This window comes from Triticum urartu, chromosome 5A (genome assembly GCF_056163025.1).
Source record: "Triticum urartu cultivar PI428250 chromosome 5A, HENAU_Tu73, whole genome shotgun sequence".
NCBI classification, from domain to species: Eukaryota; Viridiplantae; Streptophyta; class Magnoliopsida; order Poales; family Poaceae; genus Triticum; species Triticum urartu.
Window position 1 is genome coordinate 227,559,875 of NC_141877.1, and position 20,551 is coordinate 227,580,425.

Below are 20,551 nucleotides of genomic sequence, written 5' to 3' on the forward strand. Positions count from 1 at the left end.
GCAACCACGTAGAAACAATTGGGTAAGATTTGCATCTGTCATATTGGGTATGTTGCCATTTGTCAAACTGGAAAGATTGGCATTTGTTTATCTAGTAACATTGCTATTTGTCAACCTTGCAACACTGTGATTTGTCAAAATATGTAGCTAAAAATCACTAGCACTATCTAATTTTTGCAACTAAAAGAACTAGCATTGTTCATATGGACACCACTAGCAGGCGTAAGTTGATGGACGCATATGCAAATGTACCATTGATTACATACAACAAGTCATCAACCCACAACAACAATGAGGATACATGTTGGATTATAGATCATTTCCAACAAAACATTCTAGTAAAGTAAAGTTTTTCTCACACAACAATAAGAAAGCGATGAAATGAACTTCAGCTCAACCACTCGTCAGTGTTGGAAACGCTTGCTTTGAACCAGAAGTGGTTCTCTGGGAAGGACCAGCTACTGTCAATCTCGAGACCGACGCAGGACTGATTATCCAGGATGAAGCGGCCTATTTCAATACCCATATTGTGTTAGCCATGAAGGAAATATGCCCTAGAGGCAATAATAAAGTTATTATTTATTTCCTTATATCATGATAAATGTTTATTATTCATGCTAGAATTGTATTAACCGGAAACATAATACATGTGTGAATACATAGACAAACAGAGTATCACTAGTATGCCTCTACTAGACTAGCTCGTTAAACAAAGATGGTTATGTTTCCTAACCATGGACAAAGAGTTGTTATTTAATTAACGGGATCACATCATTAGGTGAATGATCTGATTGACATGACCCATTCCATTAGCTTAGCACCCGATCGTTTAGTATGTTGCTATTGCTTTCTTCATGACTTATACATGTTCCTATGACTATGAGATTATGCAACTCCCGTTTGCCGGAGGAACACTTTGTGTGCTACCAAACGTCACAACGTAACTGGGTGATTATAAAGGTGCTCTACAGGTGTCTCCAAAGGTACATGTTGGGTTGGCGTATTTTGAGACTAGGATTTGTTACTCCGATTGTCGGAGAGGTATCTCTGGGCCCTCTCGGTAATGCACATCACATAAGCCTTGCAAGCATTGCAACTAATGAGTTAGTTGTGAGATGATGCATTACGGAACGAGTAAAGAGACTTGCCGGTAACGAGATTGAACTAGGTGTTGAGATACCGACGATCGAATCTCGGGCAAGTAACATACCGATGACAAAGGGAACAACGTATGTTGTTATGCGGTCTGACCGATAAAAGATCTTCGTAGAATATGTAGGAGCCAATATGAGCATCCAGGTTTCGCTATTGGTTATTGACTGGAGACATGTCTCGGTCATGTCTACATTGTTCTCGAACCCGTAGGGTCCGCACGCTTAAGGTTTTGATGACAGTTATATTATGAGTTTATGCATTTTGATGTACCGAAGTTTGTTAGGAGTCCCGGATGTGATCACGGACATGACGAGGAGTCTCGAAATGGCCGAGACATAAAGATTGATATATTGGAAGCCTATATTTGGATATTGGAAGTGTTCCGGGTGAAATCGGGATTTTACCGGAGTACCGGGAGGTTACCGGAACCCCCCGTGAGGTATATGGGCCTTAGTGGGCCTTAGTGGAAGAGAGGAGAGGTGGCCAGGGCTGGGCCACGCGCCCCTCCCCCCTAGTCCTAATAGGACAAGGAGAGGGGGCCGGCGCCCCCCTTTCTTCTCTCTCTCCTCTTTCCCCCCTCCCGAATCCTATTCCAACTAGGAAAGGGGGGAATCCTACTCCCAGAGGGAGTAGGACTCCTCCTGGCGCGCCCTCTCCTGGCCGGCCGCACCCCCCCTTTTGATCCTTTATATACGGAGGCAGGGAGCACCCCTAGACACACAAGTTGATCCACGTGATCATATTCTTAGCCGTGTGCGGTGCCACCTTCCACCATAGTCCTCGATAATATTGTAGCGGTGCTTAGGCGAAGCCCTGCGACGGTAGAACATCAAGATCGTCACCACGCCGTCGTGCTAACGGAACTCTTCCCCGACACTTTGCTGGATCGGAGTCCGGGGATCGTCATCGAGCTGAACGTGTGCTAGAACTCGGAGGTGCCGTAGTTTCGGTGCTTGATCAGTCGGGCCGTGAAGACATACGACTACATCAACCACATTGTGCTAACGCTTCCGTTGTCCATCTACAAGGGTACGTAGATCACACTCTCCCCTCTCGTTGCTATGCATCACCATGATCTTGCGTGTGCATAGGAATTTTTTTGAAATTACTACGTTCCCCAACAAGCCACGGTAGGGAAGCATAGCAATGTCCGAGGTATAGATATAGTTGCTTCTCATAAATGGTAGTAACGTTGTGTCAACAGCAGCTGGATCGCCTTTCACCATCATTGGATAGTTTTGTCAAAGGAAGAGCGAGTTTTCTCCAAGACTATCAATACTGAACCAGGGAGAAGGTGTTGGCGCTAGCACACTAGTATCCATCCCGAATACCCTGCAACAGATGTTGGAATAGGTTCGGAGAGTGCGACCATGCGAGACAACACCTGCTTCCTTAGTAACATCAGCAGTGCCCTGTATACAGACAAGAAGAGGTGATCCATCAGAATAAGTTTCCAGGCGCCACTGAGTATACGGGCCCTGCTCGTCCTCATGCTCGTGATCATCACCATCGTCATCTCCCCATTGGTTATAAAAATTTCAAGTATAGGTGGTGGAATGTTCACAGGACCTTGGAAACACAAGAAGGTTAATTAGTAAAGGGAAACTAGCTAGCTAACCCGCATACATGTGGATGAAACAATTATAATTGCGCTGGAAGACAAACGTACCGGAACCATAAGGATTCCATGCAAAAATAGTGCCACGAGTGGTGGCAGCAAACACAAGACCCTCGTATTGAATTGCATCACAGTACTCATCCGTGTATAAAAATTGATTTTTGAGCAATATCCATTGAGTCATGGAAGCAAGGACGACAACAAGCTTGTCGAAGATAGCAACAACTTCATAGTTTGTGTAATCCCAAGAGCGGTTAGGAACTCGACAAATTGCTATCTTTCGTATACGACAGTCACCATGATCGTATTTGAACGTACATAGAATAGCGGTGTGCCCAACTTCAGGGCAGTATGAGATTTTTGGAAGTGGAACCGGGTGACGAGTGTACACATACACAAGTTCCCACTCATAGTTGTACCCAATATAAACAACCAAATCTCCATTTGCGCCTGCCCCAAGCCTTACGCTCAAGCGATGGCATCTTAACATCACACGTATCATTATCAAGTGGCATAACTTGCACAAGGCGAGGCTTCCGTCGTCCCCACGCCAGTGATCAGGGTCACGACGAAGAAGATAGGGGAGATCAAACCACTCCTGGATCCTTGGGTTGCTTGTAATGATGTTATTAGTTGAGTTGAGAATGTTCTTGAACGAACCTGCCATGCTACCCAAGGTGATGACGTCGCACTGATCAATGAGTTCCTCCACCACGTCATCTTTCAGATCGGGGCAAGAATAACGGGGTCATTTCCGGCCTGTTCCCTCCATGGAGAAGACGATCGAACAATGGCGGAAGGAAGGGTGAAGGCAAATGGAGGGAGGAAGAGCGTGTGAAAGCAGTTCCTAATCGAGAGCGAAAGGCAAAAAAGGGGTGGATGGTTGCCACGGTACAAGAAGAGGCTAGTGGGGAGTGAACGGTTGCCACAGAGGTCAGACACTGACGACAAGGCCGAGTGAACCGCATGCCGTATATCGCACACACCTTGATATGGTTGACCGTTTCTTTTGTGTTGCCTAATCACAAACAGTTCATCCGAGTAAACCGTATGATGTATATGACACACACCTTCATATGGCTGCCCATTTCTTTTGTGTTGCCTCATCGCAAACAGTTAATTCAACTGAACCGTATGCCCTAGACCGCACACGCAACTAAAATTTGAACCGTGTTTGATGCATCCATCATCAAAAATGTTTTGCACCTTTTTGACGGGTTTTTACACCACTGTTTGCGATTATTGCATCGCACACAGTTTCATCGAAGGGTCTCTAATTGTAGTGTCATGTTAGCAGCATCCTGCAGTAGTGTATGATTTCCAATAAGCACACAATTATGGCAAACAAACAAGCAAAGAAACAAAGTATAACATTTTTGTTTTATTTTTTTGATAAAAAGTTTTAGAAGTGGGTAGGGTGAAAACGAGAGGCAAATGGCAAATAATGTAAATGCAAGGAGATGAAAGTTTATGCGTAGGTACTTGATAGTTGTTCATGATGTCTCCCCGGCAACGGTGCTAGAAATGATTCCTGCTACTTGTGAGCTGCGTTGGGATTTCACCGAAGAGGAGAGGATGATGCAGTATAGTAGAGGTATGTATTTCCCTCAGTTGTGAAACCAAGGTTATCAATCCAGTAGGAGAACCAAGCAACGACTAGTGAACAACACCTACACACAAACAACAAATACTTGCAACCCAACATGAACAAGGGGTTGTCAATCCCTTGACGGTTACGAGCAAGATTAATTTGTGTAGTTTTTGATTGATAGAACGGACAAAAATACAAAATAGAATAAATAAAGGAAAATTGCAGCAAGTTATTTTTAGTTTTAATAGATGATAAAAGATAGACCTGCGGGGCATAGTTTTCACTAGAGGCTTCTCTCATAAAAATAGCACACTGATAGAAGAGCAAATAATTATGAAGATATCCAAGGCAATGATCATGTATATAGGTATCACGTCCGAGACAAGTAGACCAAAATGATTCTGCATTTAGTACTATTACTCCAGACATAGACCGCTATCCAGCATGCATCTAGTGTATTAAGTTCATGGAAGAATGGAGTAACGCCTTAAGCAAGATGACATGATGTAGACAAGATAAACTCACGTATGAAATAAAACCCATCTTTTTACCCATAATAGCAATGATACATGCATGTCATGTCCTTTTCTGTCACTGGGATTGATCACCGCAAGACCGAACCCATTACAAAGCACCTCTTCCCATGGCAAGATAAATCAATCTAGTTGGCCAAACCAAACCAAAAAATCAGAGAAGAAATAAGAGGCTATAACAATCATGCATAAAAGAGTTCAGAGAAAAATCAAATAATATTCATGGATAGATCTGATCATAAACTCACAATTCATCGGATCCCAACAAACACACCACAAAAAGTCATTACATCAAATAGATCTCCAAGAACACTGAGGAGAACATTGTATTGAAGATCAAATAGGGAGAAGAAGCCATCTAGCTACTAACTATGGACCCATAGGTCCGTGGTAAACTACTCACACATCATCGAAGGGACGCAAGGATGATGTAGAGCCCCCTCCGTGATTGAATCCCCCTCTGGCAGAGTGCCGGAAAAGGCCTCCAGATGGGATCTCGTGGTTTTGGAACTTGCAACGGCGAATAAAGTATTCGTGGACTCCTCTATTGGTTTCACAATTTTAGAGAATTTATAGAGGCTGAGTTAGGTCAAATAGAGCCACATGGGCCCCGCAACATACCAGGGCGCGCCTACCCCCTGGCACGCCCTGGTGTCTTGTGGGCATGGTCCATCGTCTGGCCTTCTCCTGAAGCTTCTAGTGTCTCTCTTGTCCAGAAAAATATCTCCAAAAACTTTCGTGGCATATGGACTTCGTTTTGTACTAATATTCTGCGAAACCAAAAACAAGCAAAAAACAGCAACTGGCACTGGGCACTAAGTTAATAGGTTAGTCCCAAAAAATGATATATAATTGCTTGAAAGTGTATATAAAATATCCAAGATTGATAATATAATAGCACGGAACAATCAAAAGTTATAGATACGTTGGAGACGTATCATGAAACTCCGGTCAAAATTGGCAAAAGTAGGGGAAAATGGAGGTGGTGGTGATGTTTGTTGCTGCCATGCGTTGGATGTCCGGGAGTCAGATCGGATGTCCGGGGGCGGCGGATGTTGGGGGGCCACGGGTGACATGTCCGGGGCGCCAAATCCGTGGACGAACTCGATGAACTAGGTAGAAAAAGAAAATTCGTGGAATTTCGTGGATGAAAATTGGGGAAAAGTGGAGGGAAGCTAGATCCACTAGTAGCACAACAAATCCATAGATCAAATCCAACAAAACATCATGACACCAACAAATCACAAAAAAATGGTAGGGCTATTTTTGTGGGGATTTTCAAAATTGGGACAAAAAAAGCAAAATTAGGCTAGAAAGTGGGGGATATGGACTCCAAATTCATGAACAACCATGGCTCATGATACCAAGATGATGTAGGGTGGAACCCTAATGGCTGGTCTTTCACGATTTGGAGGGAATTCCCGAAGAACACGATGAACACACAAGAGTAAAACACTCAAATCAACAAGATCCAATCACACATGTGCTAAATCCTCATACACAAAGTGAAACACAAGATCCAAGGTCAACAAGGGAGGATACACGGTAGCTAGTTCATCCCGATCCTTGAGGAAAGAGGTCTTGAGTCCACTAGGGGGATCTTCTCCTTGAGGAGGTCTTGAATCCACTTGGGGGATCTTCTCCTTGAGGAGGCCTCGGTCTCTAAAGGAGTAGGGAATAAGTGGATGAGAAAAGCTTTATCTCAAATGAGCTATCACATTGCTAACCTTAGATGGAGAGGGGAGAGGTCTATTTATAGTCTTAGTACAAGTTGGGGCGAATGGATGGGTACATGGGCCGGTGGCCCATTACACTACGCGTAGGGGGGCAGATGTGCGACCCTTAGGATGGGCCGGATGTCCAAGCTGAGGAGGCTGAATGTCCGGGGATGGCTTCGGTTGGCTTTGGTTGCATTCTGTGAAGGAGGGGCCAGATTTCCGGGGGCTGGTGCCGGATGTCCGGGGCCGTCGGGGCAGATGTCGGGGCCCTGTAGCACTTTGTCTGTTGGGCTAATACTGTTGTTGATATCTTCAGGGGCCGGATGTCCGGGGCCGAGGCCAGATGTCCGGGCCTTGGGAGCTTTCTCTAGTTCCTTTCTTCATGCTCCCTCATCTGTGTACTTGGGGACTTGTCCATCTTCACGAGCATCTCCAAGAGGGTCTTCTCCATACCTAATCACACATAGCGTTCCGGCTTTAGGTAGTAGCCATGTCTCAAGTGGGTCATGCAGAATATCACAAACAGAGATGTCACCTCGGTTTCAAGAGCTCTTGCACAGGCTCGTGTCATTGGTCCACTAGGCACTTGGGGATACGTAGGTAGGTCCATGGGGATGACCGTAGGATGCTCCGCATAAGATAAGGTACTCTCCTTCACCTCCAAGGGACGAATCTTGCCAATACACAAGTCTTGGATTGCTTCCGAAGGATCTTTATCTCCTACATTAATTAGCAGTTGCTCGACTTGCGAGCCGTTAGATTCATCAAATTTCACATCTACCGTGTCTTCAACTTTTTGTGTGAAGTTGTTGTAGACATGGTAAGTGTGAGAGTTTGATCTGTAACCGAGTAGGAAACCTTCATGGGATTTAGGAGCAAATTTTGAACAACGATGCTTATCAAGAATGTAACACTTTGAGCCAAATACTCGAAAATATCCAACTTGGGGCTTGTTACCGGTGAGTAGCTTGTATGTCGTTTTACCAATAAGCTTGTGAAGATAAAGTTGATATGTAGCATGACAAGCCGTCTTAATCGCTTCCACCCAAAAATGTTTTGGTGTCTTGTACTCATCTAGCATCGTTCTTGCCATCTCGATAAGGGTATGGTTCTTCCTCTCAAGAACTCCATTTTATTGAGGTGTTAATGTAGTCGAGAACTCATGTGAGATACCCTCTTCGTCAAGAAAAGTATCCACATTAGCATTCTTGAACTCCATTCCATTTTCGCTCTGAACCTTCTTGATCTTCACCTCAAACTGACTTTGAGCCTTTGTAGTGAAGTTCCTGAAGATCTTTTGTATCAGTGATTTGTCATCGATAAAGAACACCCACGTAAATCTCGAAGAATCATCAACAATGACCAAACCAAAAGAGTTACAACCAAGGCTCTTGTAAGCGTTGGGACCAAAAAGATCCATATGAAGTAGCTCGAGTGGTATTCTTATGGTAATGATGTTCTTCACGGGATGACTTCCCCCAACTTGTTTTCCTGCTTGACAAGCACTACAAAGTCTATCTTTGTCAAAGATAACATCTTTAACACCAAGAATATGATCTCCTTTGACAAGTTTATCAATATTTCACATGCCAACATGTCCTAGTCTTCTACGCCATAACCAACCTTTAGAAGATTTTGCAATAAAACATGTACAAGGTTGGGCGCTTTTAGTGAAATCAACAATGTATTTATCACCTCTAAGAATGCCGGTAAAGACCATATTATGATTATCTCGACGAAACACTGGGCAATCTACTTTCGTAAATAGAACATTGAAACAAAGTCTGCTAGTCTAGATACGGAAAGAAGATTGTACCCAAGAGATTCAACAAGCATAACATTTTGAATGGAGCTAGCATTGGATATGGCCACCTTACCAAGGCCAAGTACCTTACCATTGGAGTTGTCTCCAAAAGTCACATACTTGCATGGACCATCATTTTTAGCAAGCTCACGAAACATGTCTCTATCTCCGGTCATGTAATCGGTGCATCCACTATCAAGAAACCATTATTTTCCTCTAGCCATGTAATCTTGAGGATTTGCCATGATATATATTCCTCGTAGTCTTCTCTTATTCGATGTCGAATTCTTCATCCTCATCATAACAACCATGCTCAACGTTGCCATCATCGATAGGTATGTGATCATCACCTAGGGGAATGGATTCATTAATTCTATGATTATGACAATGTTCAAGAGTATGAATTCTAATGGCTTCCATTATGATGTTGCCAATAGTTATAACATCACCTTTAGCACGCATAAGATCACGAATCTCAAAAAGACAATAAACAAATTCAGGATCACTGGGCTTCATCTTATGAAAATGGTTTTATGAAGGATTTTGTCAAGGTTCTTCAAAGATTAATTGGTATAGCGCATTTCTAAGTCCTTCCACAAAGTATAGGCGCACTCAAAGCTTTGCATATGAACAATCCTAAAATGATAAGATTAGCAGTTCTAAGATTACGAAGCATGTCAATTTCCTCTTCATGAGTGGGGTGCAAGGGATCAATAGGACGCACATATGGGGTATGAATATACTTGCTCAAGTTAAATTCATCAAAGATATCAAGCATTTCATCTCTCCAAGAATTGTAGTACTCTCCATAAAGAGTAGGCACTCTACATCTAAAACTCCCAAAAGTAGACACATCCAGCTTCCTCCAATGGTGATTAAACCAAGGCAATGGAGACCAAGGCTCTAATACCAATTGTAGGATCAAGAAGATAGAGTCTAGAGGGGATGAATAGAAACTTAACCAACCAAAGGTGCAGTTCTTAGTTTTTTTTGAAGTTTAGGCAGATTTTAGCACTAGTTAAGTTGCAACCAATACTTTATACACATCCATATCTAGAATAGAGCAACGGAAATAGTACAAAATGCAAGTGTGCAGAAAGTAAAGAGGGTAGAGATGGGAAGATCAAGCGCAATGAAGACACGTGGTTTTTGGCGTGGTTCCGATAGGTGGTGCTACCATACATCCACGTTGATGGAGACTTCAACCCACGAAGGGTAACGGCTAAGCGGGTCCAAGTAGGGATCCACCCATGAAGGGTCCACGAAGAAGCAATCTTGTTTATTCCACCATGGCTTATGCCCACGAAGGACTAGCCTCACTTGGGGTAGATCTTCACGAAGTAGGCAACCTCCTTGCCCTTACAAACTCCTTGGTTCAACTCCACATGATCTTGGAGGATCTCAAGTAACACCAAACTAGTCTAAGAGACACCACTCTCCAAAAGGTAATAGATGGTGTGCTGATGGTTAACTCTTTTCTCATGTGCTTCAAAAGATAGTCTCCTCAACACTCAATCACTTTCTCATAGATTTGGCTTGGGTAGGAGAAGGATTGGAGTGGAAAGCAACTTGGGGAGGCTAGAAATCAAGGTTCAAATAGTTGGATTGGAATGCCTTAATATCAACACATGAGTAGGTGATTCTCTATTGGAATGCCTTAATCTCAACACATGAGTAGGTGATTCTCTCTCGGAAAATGAATAGTGGAAGTGTAGTTTCGTTCTAATGGCTCTCTTCGAGAGTGAGAGCGGGTGGAGGGATATATATAGCCTTCACCAAGAATCCAACCATTACAACCTTTTGACTCAACTAGGTGACACCAAAACAAAATCTCGGTGAGACCGACATATGTAAAAGATTCGAACGTTGGGATTTTTGGTGAGACCGAACGGATCAACTAGAAGGGAACGATGTGCGATGACCTAAGAAAGACCTCTTTTTGGTAATTCCGATCAAACCAACTCGGGTGATTTCGAAATAGGATGGAAGGGTTACAAAAACTTGGTCACTACACTTCGGTGAGACCGAATGTGTAGCGACCCGACCTCAAACGGCCAAGTCTCTGTGCTTTAGTGTCATCCCTGGATCGGTAATGGTGACACACACAGTACTCGAAGGATTTATAACAAAGTGGCAATCACACACTTATTACATCGAATGTCTCAAGAGAGAACTTAATACAATAAATATGGCTTAAGGCCATCTAATACGATAACAACGGAAGGCTTGGAAGATAAAGTGAGTCCATCAACTCCAACGGCATTGCTGAGTGCATGACAAATGACCTATCGCACCTTACTCCTCGTCTGAAAAGTCTGCAACATGATACGTTGCAGCCCGAAAATAGGTCAGCACATGGAATATGATGGCAATGTAACACAGGAGAGTAATGAATAGATAAATGCTATCACTACATGCATATATGGCTGGTGGAGGCTGTATGGTTAATATGTTTTGCGAAAAGCCAATTTTTTCCTACAACAAAGGAATATATTTTATTTAACTATCATGGTAGTTGAACAATATTGAGAAGGTTCCTCCAACTCAATCCCAATTAAAAGTAGTTATCAACCCAACAAATTAATTTAGAGTGATGAGATCCATATGATAATCCACGAACCAGATACTCAAGATGTCCATAACCGGGGACACGACTAACCATGATTAGTTTATACACTCTGCAGAGGTTTGTGCACTTTTGCCCACAAGACTCGATCTCCTCCGTTGGATTTCTCGTACTACAGGGTGTTTGAGAAACGGATGACCGAGACACAATCTTTCAGAAGCATTTGCTCTCTACTCCGGGCGGACCGGTACACCTACAATCCCCTACATCTGCTAATCCACCTCTTCAAGAACTCACGCAACTTACTAAACTATGCCAGAGCCCATAATGGCTTGTGGCTGCACACGGAAGTTTCTAGCATGAATAGTCTTATGATCCCTTTGAGCATGGGTGGCGGACCGTAGGATGATCACACGGGTACTCCGGGATATCCTAGGACAACACTGGATTCTCCAGGTGCCCACAAGCAATCCACCCAGATGTGTATTAAATTTGCCACCTTAAGTTGAACCATTAATTAACAACTCACATCTGTTATGGATGCACCCAAACCCAATCCACGTCTACGAGCATAGCATGGCATATAAGCATAACGTAGAAGTAACTCCCAAGGGTTTGATAACAAAACAGGTAATAGGTTCTACCTCATTATCTACTTCCCAGACCAACATGTTAAGAGATCCTACTCATGCAATGTGTGAAGGCTGAAACTAATGCATAAAAACTGGGTGATAAAGGGGTATGATCAAAGTGTTACTTGCCTTGCTGACGATCTGCAAATCCTAAAGACTCGCAGTAGCACGCTTCGCACTCCGGATGTTCTATCGCAAACAAACAATAGCATACATAAGCAATCAAGCAAGGATGCACGGGTAAATCTCAAATAAGAAGATCTAACCAGAAAGTTCAACTGAAGAACTCCGGTTTGCAAAAAGTATCAAATCAAACGAAGCAACGAAACTCAAACTGCGAAAGAAATAAGATTCGATTACTAATCTGGACCAAAGTCAAATTTTATAGTACCAAAATCTTGTTCAAGTTGGTTAAACAGAAAGAGGGCTTCGAGACGAAGATCCAGGCGCTTGAATCTTCTGATTTCGACTAACGAGCGAAAAGATAAACTAAAACTAAGATCAGGGCAGAAATCGCGATAAAAAATAATCGCGGAAAACCCTGGAAAAAAAACTGATGAACAGGCTAATGAACGAACGTTCGCTGTTTGTGACTAACGGATGAACGGCGTTCGTTAAAACGAACGTACGGACGGACGTCCGCAAAATAAATAAACCAAGAAAATTGGAAAAAAAAACAATCTAATAAAAAAACTAGATCTAGGTTTACGAAAAACCAATCGGTTTTTCTAAAAAAATGACGGCTACCTCGTAGAACGGGACGGCGACGGCGGCGTACTCCGGCGGCGGCGGCGTTCGGCGGTGGGGCGGCGGCGGCGTCCGACGGCGACGGCGCTGGCAGGTCTCGGCTAGGGTTCGGCGGATCTGGGCGGGGCTCGCGGCTCGGGCCTTGGCCTTTTAAGAGGCCGACCGGGTCGGTGTCCCAGGCGGACATGGCCCGGTAAGGCGGTTCGTTTAAAAAAACAAATCTAACGCGCAGAAAAACGAAGAAAAGAAATACTAAACGGACTTCAAAAATCCTGAAATAAATTTTCCCCGTCCTCTAAAAATATGGCGGACAAGGTGAACATTTATTTGGTCCTCTAATGCAATTTTGAAAAACACATATTTTTCCCAATTCAAATAAAATAGCGATAAAACCCCAAATAAAAATACAAATATTTTTCCTCCAACATTTCATTTATTTTGGAGAAGTCATATTGTCTCCTCTCATATAATTTAAATATGAAATATTTTTGGGGAGAAAAAATAATTAAAACCAAAGTGATCCTTGTTTCAATATTTGATAAAACTCAAATATGAGAACGAGGGAAAATCCCCAACTATCTCCGAATGTCCTTGAGTTGCTTAGGATTTCGAGGATCACAAAACGAAATGCAATAAAATATGATATGCATGAATGACCTATGTATAACATTCCAAATTGAAAATTTGGGATGTTACAGAATGTCATCTCGGTGGAACCTAGTTTCTAGGGTTTGGTTGTGGCTCTGTCTAGGTTCAACTCGGTGGGCCCGGATGTGTATGAACGAGTTTGATAATTAGGGTTTGGACGGATTTGATTGTGGGAAAGTGGTTGAGGGTTTTGGAGCAATATCTTCAAGCACTTGAGCAACTAAGTCATGATCAAAACCTCATCCCCACTTAATAGTATTGGCTTTCCTATGGACTCAATGTGATCTTGGATCACTTAACCAAAAATGAAGAGTCTTGGGGCTTTATGTCAATATGTTTCCATAGCATTTTGAAGGGTCCACATCCACAAATCCTTGTCGTGCCAACATTGAACTTCTCCTGAGATATACTAGATGAAAATGTTAGTCCAACAACATGATGAGGACATCAATACCATTGTTACACCCACAGCCCCTACTGTTACATATACTGGACCAATTACTAGAGCTCGTGCACGCCAATTAAATTACCAGGTACTTTCGTTTCTTGGTAATGATTCTAATGTTCATGAGATTATGATGCTGCCTAAATTGGATACATTTGTTTTGCTTTCAAATGAAGGGCCTAGCTTGGAGAAGGATGAACATTGGAGCAAGAACACGCATGAAGTTGATGGCATGCGCAAGGGGATCAAGAACGGAGTTACAAGTGATGATTTCAGGACTTTGAAGCCGCCATAAGGAGTGCATGAAGCCATGGACGAAATATACAAGATGCCACTTCATAATATTCGTCCATAGGCTATTCTAGGTGCTGCGTCACCTTATTAATGGGCCAGGCCCATGTAATTTCGAAATACTTAAGTATAGGCTATTTTTAGAGTCCGTATGTGTGGGGAAACAAGAGTTAGGGTTGGTTTCGGACCCCACCCTCAAGGGCCACGAAATTCCCCTCTCTTCCTCCATATATACAGCCCTTAGGGCGTCGTTTAGACTTTGGGTTTTGTTTAGATTAAAAGTTCTCCATAGCTGCAACTTCGCGTACTTCGTTTGTGTCCAACGACCAGACCAAGACGTCACAGAACCCCACCTTGATCAATAAAGCTTTCATCTTATATTCGCAATATCCAGATTGCAATCTCAGTTTCTTGCTTGTTCTTCGTTTTCTCGCAGGAAACAGGCCCTCGTGGTCAGGTTGATCGTGCTCCGGCGTGGTCAATAACCCCTCGAAAGTTGGTTTAGCGATTGCTAAGGCGCGACGTCTCACACGTTCGTAGTCGGATCGTCAAGGTCGACTCCCACAGAAAACGATAGCCACCATCTCATCGAAACATCGGGACACCCTTGCCTCTATCAAGTGGTATCAGATTTCCAGGTTGCTCGGTGAGATTTTACAGTTTTTCGTAGATTAGATCGAGTCTGTTCTTCATACCTACAGTCCATGAAAAAGCCACAAAAAAAAAATTAGGGTTAGTTCATCATATCCGAACCAATCTGAGCCTTTGCATAATCTTTTTAGGGTTTTTGCTTTGTTGAATTTGCGGTTGCATCGTCGTGTCAAGATGCTGGTCTTAGAGTCTAGTCTTTTAGAGTTTCGAGTTCTGGTCACAAGTTGTCACGCCGCCGCCGCACCATCATCATCGCCCATCTATCACTTTTGCTTATCCGCCACCGCTCTGAATCCATATCCATATACCACCACCAATCCGTATCCATATACCACCATCAATCTCTATCCATATACCACCACCGCTACCATATACCACCACCGCTGCCATATACCACCACCATATATCCACCACCAATCCGAGTTCTTCTCATATTAGGTTTGTTCTTGAGATCAATCTCAATTCCGATTCGTGTTTCCTTGCCTGCGTAGGTCTCGGAAAAAAAAAAGAGTCTGGAGACCCCCGGGCAGTTTTTAGGCCAAAATTTTCACGGGCAAAAATATTTTTTCCCTATCCTATTTTTAGGCTTTTCTGAGTCTTTTGAGCCATGTGCCATCATAGTGATTTTTTGTCGCACTTTTTCGTCGTCGCTGCCCTGATTTCCGAAAAAAAAGTGAAAAAAGAAATTTCGTGCCCATCCTATCAGTTTGACGAGGGAAGAGTTTTGAGACACTCGCCATTATAGTAATTTTTCGCAAAAAAAAGAGGAGCGCAAAAAAAAGCGAAAAAAAAAGTTCCAGAGTGTGCTTTTCTCTTATTTACGTGCAGCGCCGTGATTTTGTTAGTGTTCTACGCTTGCGTCTCTAGCACGGTCTAGCCTAGGACCAGCACAGTACCGTCGTTGAGCGTTTATTCAACTTTGCATCTCTGAATTGATTATTGCTGACCCTTTTTGCTACCATACTATAAGCCTTCCCAGCTCCACATACCTCTACATATGCTGATTATGTTGATTGTGATGTGGTACCGATGCAAGCATGTTCCTTATTACTTGGTAGACCATGGCAATTTGATAAAAATTCTATTCACCATGGTAGAAACAATCAGTATACTCTTGTTCATAAGGATAAAAATATTACTTTGCTTCCTATGACTCCTGATTCCATTTTGAAAGATGATATTAATAGAGCTAATAAAGCAAAACAGGAGAAAACTAAGAGTGAAAATCAGATTGTGGCAAAAGAATTTGAGCAACAAATGCAGCCTAATAATAATAAACAATCTAGTGTTGTTTCTGAAATTAAATTGAAAAGTGCATGTTTACTTGCCACCAAATCTGATATTGATGATCTAGATTTTAGCAAATCTGTTTGCTATGCTTTTGTGTGCAAAGAGGCATTATTTTCATTCGAGGACGTGCCTTCCTCTTTGCCTCCTGCTGTCACTAACATTTTGCAGGAGTTCGCCGACGTCTTTCCACAAGACGTGCCACCGGGATTACCACCTATTCGCGGGATTGAGCATCAAATTGACTTAATTCCCGGTGCATCATTACCCAACCGGGCACCATACCGTACCAATCCAGAGGAGACGAAGGAGATTATGCGTCAAGTACAAGAACTGCTCGACAAAGGTTATATACGCGAATCCCTTAGTCCTTGTGCTGTTCCTATCATTTTAGTGCCGAAAAAGGATGGTACGTCGCGTATGTGCGTTGATTGTAGAGGCATTAATAATATTACTATTCGTTATCGTCATCCTATTCCTAGGCTAGATGATATGCTTGATGAATTGAGTGGCTCTACAATATTCTCCAAAGTTGATTTGCGTAGTGGTTACCATCAAATTCGTATGAAATTGGGAGATGAATGGAAAATAGCATTTAAAACTAAGTTTGGATTATATGAGTGGTTAGTCATGCCTTTTGGGTTAACTAATGCACCTAGTACTTTCATGAGGTTAATGAACGAAGTTTTACGTGCTTTCATTGGACGATTTGTGGTAGTTTACTTTGATGACATATTGATTTATAGCAAATCTTTGGAGGAACATTTGGAACATTTACGTGCTGTTTTTATTGCTCTACGTGATGCACGTTTGTTTGGTAACCTTGGAAAGTGCACCTTTTGCACCGACCGAGTATCTTTTCTTGGCTATGTTGTTACTCCACAGGGAATTGAAGTTGATAAAGCCAAGATTGAAGCTATTGAGAGTTGGCCGCAGCCCAAAACGGTCACACAAGTGAGGAGTTTCCTTGGCCTCGCTGGTTTCTATAGGCGTTTTGTGAGAGATTTCAGCACCATTGCTGCACCTCTCAACGAGCTTACAAAGAAGGATGTACCTTTTGTTTGGGGTACCGCACAGGAAGAAGCCTTCACGGTATTGAAAGATAAGTTGACACATGCTCCTTTACTCCAACTTCCTAATTTCAATAAGACTTTTGAGCTTGAATGTGATGCTAGTGGAATTGGATTAGGAGGTGTGTTATTACAAGATGGAAAACCTGTTGCATACTTTTCTAAAAAATTGAGTGGGCCTAGTCTGAACTATTCTACTTATGATAAAGAATTATATGCTCTTGTTCGGACCTTAGAAACATGGCAACATTATTTATGGCCCAAGGAATTTGTTATACATTCTGATCATGAATCTTTGAAACACATTAAAAGTCAACTAAAACTGAACCGTCGACATGCTAAATGGGTTGAATTCATTGAGACTTTCCCTTATGTGATTAAACACAAGAAGGGTAAAGAAATCGTTATTGCTGATGCCTTGTCTCGTCTTTATACTATGCTTTCACAACTTGACTTTAAAATATTTGGTTTGGAGACCATCAAGGATCAATATGTTAATGATGCTGAATTTAAAGATGTATTGCAGAATTGTAAGGAAGGGAGAACTTGGAACAAGTTCGTTCTTAACGATGGATTTGTGTTTCGTGCTAACAAGCTATGCATTCCAGCTAGCTCCGTTCGTCTTTTGTTGTTGCAGGAGGCGCATGGAGGAGGATTAATGGGACACTTTGGCGTCAAGAAGACGGAGGATATACTTGCTACACATTTCTTTTGGCCCAAGATGAGACGGGATGTTGAGCGTTTTGTTGCTCGCTGCACTACATGTCAAAGAGCTAAGTCACGACTCAATCCTCATGGTTTATATATGCCTTTGCCTGTACCTAGTGTTCCTTGGGAGGATATATCTATGGACTTTGTTTTAGGTTTACCTAGAACAAAGAAGGGGAGGGATAGCATATTTGTTGTCGTGGATAGGTTCTCGAAAATGGCACACTTTATACCATGTCATAAAAGCGATGATGCTGTTAATGTTGCTGATTTGTTCTTTCGTGAAATTATTCGCTTACATGGTGTGCCAAATACTATTGTTTCAGATCGTGATACTAAATTTCTTAGCCACTTTTGGAGATGTTTATGGGCTAAGTTGGGGACTAAGCTGCTTTTTAGTACTACTTGTCACCCCCAAACTGATGGACAAACTGAAGTAGTCAATAGAACATTGTCTACTATGCTTAGGGCTGTTTTGAAGAATAACAAGAAAATGTGGGAAGAATGCTTGCCTCATATTGAATTTGCTTATAATCGTTCATTGCATTCTACTACTAAGATGTGCCCTTTTGAAATTGTGTATGGTTTCCTACCTCGTGCACCTATTGATTTGTTGCCTCTTCCATCTTCGGAGAAGGTTAATTTTGATGCTAAAGAACGTTCTGAATTGATTTTAAAAATGCATGAGTTAACTAAGGAAAACATTGAGCGTATGAATGCTAAATATAAACTTGCTGGAGATAAGGGTAGAAAACATGTTGTGTTTGCACCTGGAGATCTTGTTTGGTTACATTTGCGTAAAGATAGATTTCCTAATCTGCGCAAATCAAAGCTAATGCCACGTGCTGATGGTCCTTTTAAGGTTTTAGAGAAAATAAATGATAATGCATATAAACTTGAGCTACCTGCAGATTTTGGGGTTAGTCCCACTTTTAATATTGCAGATTTGAAGCCTTATTTGGGTGAGGAAGATGAGCTTCCGTCGAGGACGACTTCATTTCAAGAAGGGGAGGATGATGAGGACATCAATACCATTGTTACACCCACAGCCCCTACTGTTACATATACTGGACCAATTACTAGAGCTCGTGCACGCCAATTAAATTACCAGGTACTTTCGTTTCTTGGTAATGATTCTAATGTTCATGAGATTATGATGCTGCCTAAATTGGATACATTTGTTTTGCTTTCAAATGAAGGGCCTAGCTTGGAGAAGGATGAATATTGGAGCAAGAACACGCATGAAGTTGATGGCATGCGCAAGGGGATCAAGAACGGAGTTACAAGTGATGATTTCAGGACTTTGAAGCCGCCATAAGGAGTGCATGAAGCCATGGACGAAATATACAAGATGCCACTTCATAATATTCGTCCATAGGCTATTCTAGGTGCTGCGTCACCTTATTAATGGGCCAGGCCCATGTAATTTCGAAATACTTAAGTATAGGCTATTTTTAGAGTCCGTATGTGTGGGGAAACAAGAGTTAGGGTTGGTTTCGGACCCCACCCTCAAGGGCCACGAAATTCCCCTCTCTTCCTCCATATATACAGCCCTTAGGGCGTCGTTTAGACTTTGGGTTTTGTTTAGATTAAAAGTTCGCCATAGCTGCAACTTCGCGTACTTCGTTTGTGTCCAACGACCAGACCAAGACGTCACAGAACCCCACCTTGATCAATAAAGCTTTCATCTTATATTCGCAATATCCAGATTGCAATCTCAGTTTCTTGCTTATTCTTCGTTTGCTCGCAGGAAACAGGCCCTCGTGGTCAGGTTGATCGTGCTCCGGCGTGGTCAATAACCCCTCGGAAGTTGGTTTAGCGATTGCTAAGGCGCGACGTCTCGCACGTTCGTAGTCGGATCGTCAAGGTCGACTCCCACAGAAAACGATAGCCACCATCTCATCGAAACATCGGGACACCCTTGCCTCTATCACAACATGTATGTTGTCATGAATTACCAAAATCCCTGAGGGAGCAAATTCAACTTATCATTCTGTGGTGGAGGCATCAAGTCATCGTCTTCAGCTTCCTGGTGGTTGCGAACCATGTTGTTGTAAAAGAATAGTGACAATACTGTCAAACATGGAAAACAATGGCAATTGCGTTGAAAAACTATCGAAGATGAGAATGCTGAAAATAAAATAATTGTGGTGTCAATTATTATGATCTTCATCCTCTGTGTTTCTATGTAGTAGCATGGCAAGTGATGTGATATGGTTTAGAGAAAGTTGCCATGATTTTGTGCAGTAGAATGGCTAATTTGGTTTAGGTTATGGTACATAGAGAGTTGGCATTTGTTTTATCCAGTAACATGGCAAGTAAAAAATTCAAAAAGTGAGTGGACATGCCACAAAAAATGGCAGTGACATGCCCAAGAAATGAGCTACTGAATGAAATGAACGCTAAATGAAAATGCGGGTAATATGGCATGCCCAAGATAAGTAAATAGTAGGGGTTTATTTATTTTATTTTTATTTTTATTTGAAAGCAACATGGCAATTTTTTGAAAGTCATAGAAAAGTTGTCGTGTGTTTATGAAGTAGCATGGAAAAAATTGGGTGTGTCGTTAAGACAAAAGTTGCCATGATTTCCTTGAGTGCTGTTGCAAGAAGTGTTTGTTTCAGGTTGTGATACAGAGAGAGTTGCCACATTTTTATTAAGTGACATGGCAACTGATGGGTTGCAGGTTAGAGGAATTTGTCATGTTCATACTAAGCAATATGGCAAATTGTATGATCCAGAGAGAGTTGCCACATTTTTATTAAGTGACATGGAAACTAATGGATTGCAGGTTAGAGGAACTTGCCATGTTAATACTAAGCAATATGGCAAACTGTATGATCTAGAGAGAGTTGCCACATTTTTATTAAGTGACATGGCAACTGATGGGTTGCAGGTTAGAGGAACTTGCCATGTTCATACTAAGCAATATGGCAAACTGTATGATCCAGAGAGAGTTGCCACATTTTTATTAAGTGACATGGGAACTGATGGGTTGCACGTTAGAGGAACTTGCCATGTTCATACTAAGCAATATGGCAAACTGTATGATCCAGAGAGAGTTGCCACGTTTTTATTAAGTGACAT